This window comes from Brassica oleracea, chromosome C1 (genome assembly GCF_000695525.1).
Source record: "Brassica oleracea var. oleracea cultivar TO1000 chromosome C1, BOL, whole genome shotgun sequence".
Taxonomy (NCBI): domain Eukaryota; kingdom Viridiplantae; phylum Streptophyta; class Magnoliopsida; order Brassicales; family Brassicaceae; genus Brassica; species Brassica oleracea.
Genome location: NC_027748.1, coordinates 38,193,921 through 38,202,414, shown reverse-complemented (window position 1 = coordinate 38,202,414; position 8,494 = coordinate 38,193,921).

Genomic DNA, 8,494 nt, shown 5'->3' with positions numbered 1-8,494 from the left:
GTCGCTTCTGCTAAGGTCACTGAATAAGATGAATTAGAGCACAAGGGTGGTTAATAAACATCATAGAATAAGGTCCTGATTCCCACAAAGTTTGGATTGGCTCTAAACATAAGAAAAACCAAAGGTAAACGATTAGTAGCAGATAATCGCCTCCCCCAGACGTACTTCTCACCATCCCTGGTGAGAAAATAATTCGAGGAAAGGCTAAAATAATAAACAAGTGCAGGAAAAGAGAAACAAAAATAGAAATAGTTCAAACGGATATAACAATGTAGGTAGAACTAGGAGACTGCCTAGTCAGTTTCATCGCTCTCGGACTGGCCCGCGGAACGCCTGTTCCTTTTGCGTGGAGTAGCCCATGGAGTCTCTTCGTCACCCCTTGCAGTTCCTGCCGGTTCTTTTCCTGGACGATGACTGCGCGGTGTAGGCTGGGCTTAACAAGGTTCAGCTGTGCTCGGAGCTCCCATGCATCCTCCAGTGATCACCTTCAGTATCCTCTTCATGAGGCTGTTTTTCTTGCGCTGAGAATCTACCATCCAGCGTCGGTAGGTGGCGTCATCTGCGTTGTCATCAAGGGGACCCAGGTCATATGCATTGTCGCCTCCATCTGTGCGGACAAACTCAACATCGTCCATAGTATCGTCACGGTAAGATGACTTTGGGTCGGCGCAGAGATACTGAGCATCAGGGACGAAATAGATGTTGGTCACATCACTTAGCGAGGTGATGTTCGGTTGAGGCAGCTTGCAGTAGAGGTTTCTCCCGTTCTGGCTGAGGAAGATGTAGGTGTTCTCGTCACGGAGAATCTGGCATTTGATCAGGTAAGGAATATCAATGAACTCCGCTGTCTCGTTACACTGATAGACGCTAAGATCAAGCTCTAAGTGGCGGAAGAGAGGAGTAAGCAAACTCCCAGAACAGTCTTTCTTCAAAGAACCCTTGCCCACTCTGGCTTTCTTGTCCACAAACATCTGAGCAAGCACACAACCAGGACTAGTTGTCATCAGCGCGGTCAGAATCCCAATGTCGGAGGATTGAGCTCGTCCTCAACACCGGCACATAGCATCTGCATCTCTCTACGTGTCACCTTTGACGTCTGGTCCTTTGTGAAGAGCAGATTGCTCAGGACCTTTGCAGCAATGCGCAGAACAGGGTTACGGATGTGAGACTGATTGGCTGATCGGGATTTGAAATCCTCTGAAGCGATGAATTTCCAGAATGCTTGCTCTGGAAAAAACTTCCTTGGAAAGGACGTTTGAGTGTATTCCTCGGACATCTCGTAGACCTTAGTCAGCGCTTCCAAGGAGATGGAGTGCTTAACACCGCTCACAAAGAAAGTGAAGTAGGCTTCTCGAAGATCGGGAAACTGGGCATTTTGAAAGTTAACTCCGCGGTGGCTAGGACTTGCCTCACCAGATCAGGGTACAGCGGATGAGTTCTGTGACAGAGATCAGCTATTCCCAGCACATGGAGAACCGCATGTAAATCCTCATGGAGGCCTAGGTCGCTCAAGGCCCCGGCGTCGACGAAACGGGTGGGGAGGATGTTGGTGTTGAGCAGAGTGTTGTAGAGGCGTGAGGCTTCCTTATCCCATCTTGTCTCCGAGGACTTTGGGATGTTCGGGTCTGTGATGGAGATCTAGGTTCCCTCTTCTCGTGGCCATGGGTAGGTTGGGGGAACAGTGTAATCCTCCGGTTCACCCCGAGCGTATGGTGGCTTGATCCTGGATGCTGCCTTTGTTTGCTTGGGAGCCATCTGCAAAACAAAACCAAAGTAGAAATTCTTAGTACCGTTCGATTGGGTTTGAATGGAAAAAGTTGGAAGCTTTTACGATTTTAGACGCTCTTTCCCAACTATTCCATAACCCAATGTAGAGATAACAAGCGATTGACAATGGCAAACCAGGGACAATCACTTTAGAAGATTAGATACTATTATTCAACTCGCCAATCAAATACGATTCAATAGATCCCAAAATCGTATCTATAAATCGATGCATGTGTAATTTAAGAACATTGGCCCAAAGGTGGTGACTTTCCATCTAACCTAATCGATTTAGCCATTCTCATCTTAACTTCTATTAACCATCCTAGCAGCAAAAGGAGAGGTCGATTATGATTGTGACAAAACCCTAGAATCGATCTATTCAAGCGCAAAGAAGAGAAGAGAAAGAGATTTTTAGGCCGAGAATCACAGTGTGATTTCGCCTACCGTTCGATTGGTGATGGTAGAGTCCTGCAAATTAGCCAAATAGTTCGAAATCCAAGCAAAGGGAAACCGAAAAACTCAAGATAAGTTGAAGAAGTTGAAAGAGTTTAAGGTTTTTAAAGGAGAGGGGGTGGTGGGGGATGGAGGAGGCGAGTTTTGTGGAAGTGGGAAAGAGATGGGGAAAGTTCCCTTTTTGTAGGCTCACTTTGAGTCCCACTTCCTATTTCCTAGGGTTCCCCCCTAGTTTACAAAATTAATTCAAATCTAATTAAAAAAATATTTTTTTTGGTCCCGAGAGACTTACCTTCGCGGTGCGGCTGCTCCAAAAAATCGGAGACTGTTCTGGTTTTTAGTAGCTCGGGGTTTTTGATTTCTATCCTACAAGAATTAAAAAGAAACACAAAAACGAAATCTAAATGAAATATTACACTCACCAGTGGGTTGCCTCCCACCAAGCGCTTGGTTTAAGACACTAGCTTGACTTGGTTGGCCTATTAGGTAAGGGAGGATCGCTTAGGGGAATTTCTTCACCCTCTGCGATTTTTGTCTCACTAAGGTATGGCTTTATGCATTGGCCACTGACAACAAATTCTTCCCCTTTCGTGTTCAGCAACACAACAGCTCCGTGGGGGCGGACCTCTTTAATGGTGAATGGTCCGGACCACCTAGATCGCAGTTTTCCAGGGAAAAATCGTAGCCTTGAGTTGAGCAGGAGCACCTGATCCTTAGGTTGGAAGTTGCGGTTGATGATCCTCTTGTCGTGGTAAGCCTTCGTTCTCTCCTTGTAGATCTTAGAGCTTTCATAGGCGAGATGATTAATTTCCTCCAGTTCGTGAATTTGCATAGATCGTCTCTTTGTTGCTGGTTTGATGTCGAAGTTGAGTAGTTTCAAAGCCCAAGCTGCTTTATACTCCAACTCAACTGGCAGGTGACAAGCTTTACCGTACACAAGATTGTAAGGAGTGGTCCCGATTGGTGTTTTGTAAGCTGTTCTGTAAGCCCAGAGAGCGTTGTCTAGCTTGGACGACCAATCCTCGACTTGTGTTAACTGTTTTCCGCAGGATGCTCTTGATCTCTCTGTTTGAAACTTCCACTTTGCCACTAGTTTGAGGGTGATATGGCGTGGCTACCTTGTGTTGCACGCCGTTCTTCTTCAATAGACCTGCAAAGATCTTGTTGATGAAGTGACTACCCCCATCACTGATGACTACGCGTGGTATCCCAAACCTTGGAAAGATTATGGTTTTCAACATCTTAGTTACCACCCTTGCGTCGTTTGTGGGACTGGAAATCGCCTCCACCCACTTAGAAACGTAGCCAACTACTACCAAGATGTACTTGTTCTTGAAGGATGGTGGGATTGGTCCCATGAATTCGATTCCCCAACAATCAAATACTTCAACCTCCAAGATGAAGTTTTGAGGCATCTCATTCCGTTTACTAATATTCCCTTGTCGCTGGCATGAGTTGCATCTAGAGATGTCGAAATGGGCATCCTGGAACATTGTTGGCCACCAAAAACCGGCTTGAAGGATCTTAGACACAGTTTTAAAGGTCGCAAAGTGCCCAGCATAAGAGGAACCATGACAGTGATAGAGGATTCCTGGAATCTCTGATTCAGCTACACATCATCGAAATACTCCGTCCTTGCAGCTAAGGTACAAATAGGGTTCATCCCAATAGTAATGTCTTGCTCCTCTCAGAAATTTCCGTTTATCATTGCCAGTGAATTTGACAGGTTCTTTCTCAGCAGCAAGATAGTTGGCGATCTCAGCAAACCAGGGAAGATTGGGATGTTGCTTTTTGATCGCACAGACAAGGTGTTCCAGAACGCTGGAGCAAACTGGAAGGAGCGGTTGTTCGACTGGAAGGTTGTCATCAAGTGCTGTATTTTCATATATTTTCATTCTGGAGAGGTGAACTGCAACGACATTCTCAATTCCCTTTTTATCTTTGATTTCTAGGTCAAATTCCTGGAGTAATAAGATCCATCGGAGTAGTCTTGGTTTCGCGTCCTTCTTCGTCAGCAAATACTTCAATGCTGCATGATCTGTGTGCACTATCACCTTAGATCCCACTAAGTAGGACCTGAACTTCTCGAAAGCATAAACTACTGCCAGCAACTCCTTCTCAGTGGTACTATCACCTTAGATCCCACTAAGTAGAATCTGAACTTTTCAAAAGCGTAGACAATTGTTAGAAGTTCCTTTTCTGTAGTTGCATAGCGACACTGAGCTTCATCTAATGTCCTGCTCGCATAATAGATCACGTGAAGCTTCTTGTCTTTTCGTTGTCCTAGCACAGCTTCAACTTCGAAGTCGCTTGCATCTGTCATGATCTCGAAGGGGAGCTCCCAGTCCGGTGGTTGCACGATGGGTGCGCTGACTAGAGCTCCTTTGATCGTGTGGAAGGCTGACAAAAAATCGCTGTCGAACTCAAATCTTGTCTCCTTGCAGAGCAGGCGAGTGAGTGGTCTTGCGATTTTGAAAAAATCCTTGATGAATCTTCTGTAAAAGCCAGCATGTCCGAGGAAACTCCTGATTCCTTTGAAATAATTTGGAGGTTGTAAGCTCATCATGACTTCTATCTTTGCTTTGTCCACTTCGGTCCCCTTTTCTGAGATTTTGTGACCAAGAACAATTCCATCTCGCACCATGAACTGACACTTCTCCCAATTCAAAACAAGATGATTTTCCTCGCATCGCTGAAAGACCCTGCACAAGTTTGACAAACACACAGAAAAGGAGTTCCCATAGACGCTAAAATTGTCCATGAAGACTTCCATTATATCCTCAATTAGGTCAGTGAAAATAGACATCATGAAATGCTGGAATGTTGCAGGGGCACTGCACAAACCAAACGGCATTCTCCTGTAGGCAAAGGTGCCGTAAGGACACGTGAAGGTCGTATTCTCATGATCGTCTGGGTGAATGGGAATCTAAAAGAAACCTGGATAACCGTCTAAGAAGCAGTAATATGGGTGGTTAGCCAATCGCTCAAGCATTTGATCAATAAATGGTAGCGGGAAGTGATCCTTTCGTGTAGCCGTATTTAATTTTTGAAAATCAATACACATACGGTGACAGGTTACTGTCCTAGTGGGTATCAATTCATTCTTTTCATTAGAAACCACAGTGATCCCCCCCCCCTTTCTTAGGAACTACATGAACAGGGCTAACCCACTTACTATCAGAAATAGCATAAATTACACCAGCTTCTAGAAGTTTCATTATCTCTTTTTTAACAACATCTTTTAGATTTGGGTTTAACCGCATCTGATGTTCTACAGAAGTCATCGATTCATCTTCTAGGTGTATTCTATGCATGCATAAATCAGGTGAAATACCAGAAATATCAGCTAACGAATATCCTATTGCCATGCGGTATTTTCTCAATTCACACAATAGTTTAGCAGTTTCCACATTATTAAGCTCAGAGTTCACGATAACAGGGTATGTTGAATTAGGTCCAAGAAACGCATACCTGAGTCCCGCTGGAAGGGACTTTAGTTCGATCTTTGGAGCCTTGAGTTCGCTCCACGAATCATCGAGCTGGTTGGTTGGTTTGGTCGGCTTTTCAGGAGCAGCTGCTCCTTCTGGTGAAATCTGATTGCTCGTTTCCCCCAGACTTAGAAAAGCGACCGGCTTCTCGATGATTTCACACGAGTCTAGCATCTTTTCGTATCCGTCGGCATCAACGTTGCACGTGTTCTGCTCAGACTCTACTAGTATCAGAGCTACTTCTAAAGGGTCATCTGCGAGGCTTTCTTCGATCATCCCTTGTTGAGGGGTCAAGGCGGCATTCTTGTCGCTAATCGTGAAGTTCTGACCATCTAGCATAGGTCGTTTGAGAAGCTCATCCATCTCGAACTTCATCACAATATCTCCTAGTTGGAGATCAATCGTCCCATTGCGGACGTTGATGATTGCACCAGCTGTGCACAAGAAAGGACGGCCCAGAATGAGAGGGTCTTTTGGTTCATCTTCGAGCTCTAGAACCACGAAGTATGCAGGAACAGTGGTGTCACCAATTTGAACTTGCAGATCTTCAAGAACACCTACTGGCAACTTGACTGATCTGTCTGCGAACACCAAAGAAATCCTGGTTGGCTTTAAGTTGGTTAGTCCCATGCGTTTTGCAACTGAGTAGGGCATGAGATTCACACTGGAACCCAAATCGCATCAGAGAACAAGCGAAGACTGTTTTTCCAATCTGAACAGATAGGACAAATTTTCTAGGATCTTCCAATTTCCTTACTGTTCTGTTTTGAAGGACTGCGCTGCATTCTTTCGAGGCCATCATGATGTCGCTGTCTGCAGAAGTCGCCCCGGAGATCAGCCATTTCACAAGACTGCGCATTGAAGGAATCATCTGAATAGCATCCATGAGAGAGAACTTAACGTTCAACTCTTCAAGCATCTTTTTTTCACTTCATATCTTCGCAATCCTTGCGTGATTTCTTAGCAGGGACTGGATAGGGAACTTTTGGAGTGTAGACGCGAGCAGGAACAGGCCGATCTGGCGTCATGGGGGCTACTGGTTCTGCAGTTGTTGGCTGTTCCGGTTCATGATCATCATCGTGAACATCCTCAAGCTCCCTCTTTCTGTTTTCCCTTCTCTTGAGCAGTGAGCTTCTTGTGGACAGGATCTGATAGATGTTTTCCACTTCTCAGCTCGATTGCGTTACAGTCCTTGGGATTCTTGTCTGTTTTCCCTGGGAGTGTTCTCTGTTGCCTTTTTATTTTTTCAGCAGTTTGAGCAATATGAACGTCCATTTGTCTTATGTGGCTTGCTACAACATCATATTTGGAATTCAATTCCGTGAACATGTTGTCCATCCGAGTGTTTATCTCGGTTGTAACCTGGTTCAGTGCTTTTCCTTGAATCTGTTGACCTTGTAGAAGTTGTTGCATCATTCCCTTCAGCTCATCTGGTGGACTCGCGGTTGCAGGAGCAGCCTGTGGATTGCTCTGCCGGTTCTGAAATTGATTATGAGCCTGGCTGAGGATGAACATCTTCCCATGCTGATTCTGATTCTGATTCTGATTCTGATTCTGGAAGTACGACTTCTGATATCCAGTGTTTTGGAACTGATTTCCCTGAGATCTATCGTTGAGGTTATCTGGATTGGTCTTGTACGAGAAAAGATGGGGGTTGTTCCTTACATTAGAGTTTGGATGGTGATTTTTGAACTGCCAACCCTGCCCGTTAACGTAACTGACCTCTTGCTGATCTTCTTCTGATGTCTCGGTTTCTGCTGCAGCATCTGTAGTACCTGGTTCAAGATTAGTTTCTTCCATGACATAGATCTGATTCTGATTGTTCTTGAGCAGCAAATCGACCTTAGCGGCGAGGTCATCAATCTTCCTAGTGTCCATGCTGTTCACCTTTTTGGAACTGTCAATTTCCTCGTTTTTGTTGGACAAACTAGCTGCCATGTTCTCTATTAGCGCGTGAGCTCCTTCTGTGGTTTGAGTCATGAAATCTCCATTGCTCGCTGCGTCCAGAGCATTGCGGAACTCCCATTCCACTCCATCATAACAGGATTAGGTTGTTTTGCGTTGTTTTAAAAGCGCTAGTCTAGGGTTTCTTTTTCAGGTTATGAAATCGCAAACCAAGCAGTTATTCAAGTCCAGTTTATAACAAGTCTAAACTCGGATCACTCTGATTAAATCAACCCACTCTCGTGGTGTTGATTCCTTTGCAAATCGGTCTTGATGCCTAAGCTCTCGTTTGGATCAAGACACGATGGCAAGCCTTAGAGATCAAGTCCGATGTGTTCATAATGCACCCTAATATCTAATCTCGCTGACTAGAGATGCAAGGCTCATTCAAATCGTGTCAACTTTATCAATTAACGGCTAGCTAAATCGATTAACCCTAATTCATGCACTGAGTGATCGGTTCAATGCAAGCAATAAGAACATATATGAATGTAGACAATCTCAAGATGACATATATATGCCCAGTTTACGAATCCAACACCCTAGAACCCTAAATTAACTTGGTGACTACTCAGACATAACACAAGAACAGAGAAGCATGATTTTTGAATAATACTGTATATAATAGATAATAGAAATCAGAGGGTTCAGGATAATCTTCTCTAGGAGATAGATGGAGCCGTCTCCTTTACAAGTAGCAAATCGCCGAAAACACAAGCTCTCTTCGGTTCTCTTGCGTAAAACTAAGGTGGTCTTAAAATAATAAATAGGAAACTATATATATAGGAGCCACATGCGGCTAGAGGAAGGAAATAGGGAATCTAGGGCAAATCCCGAAATAT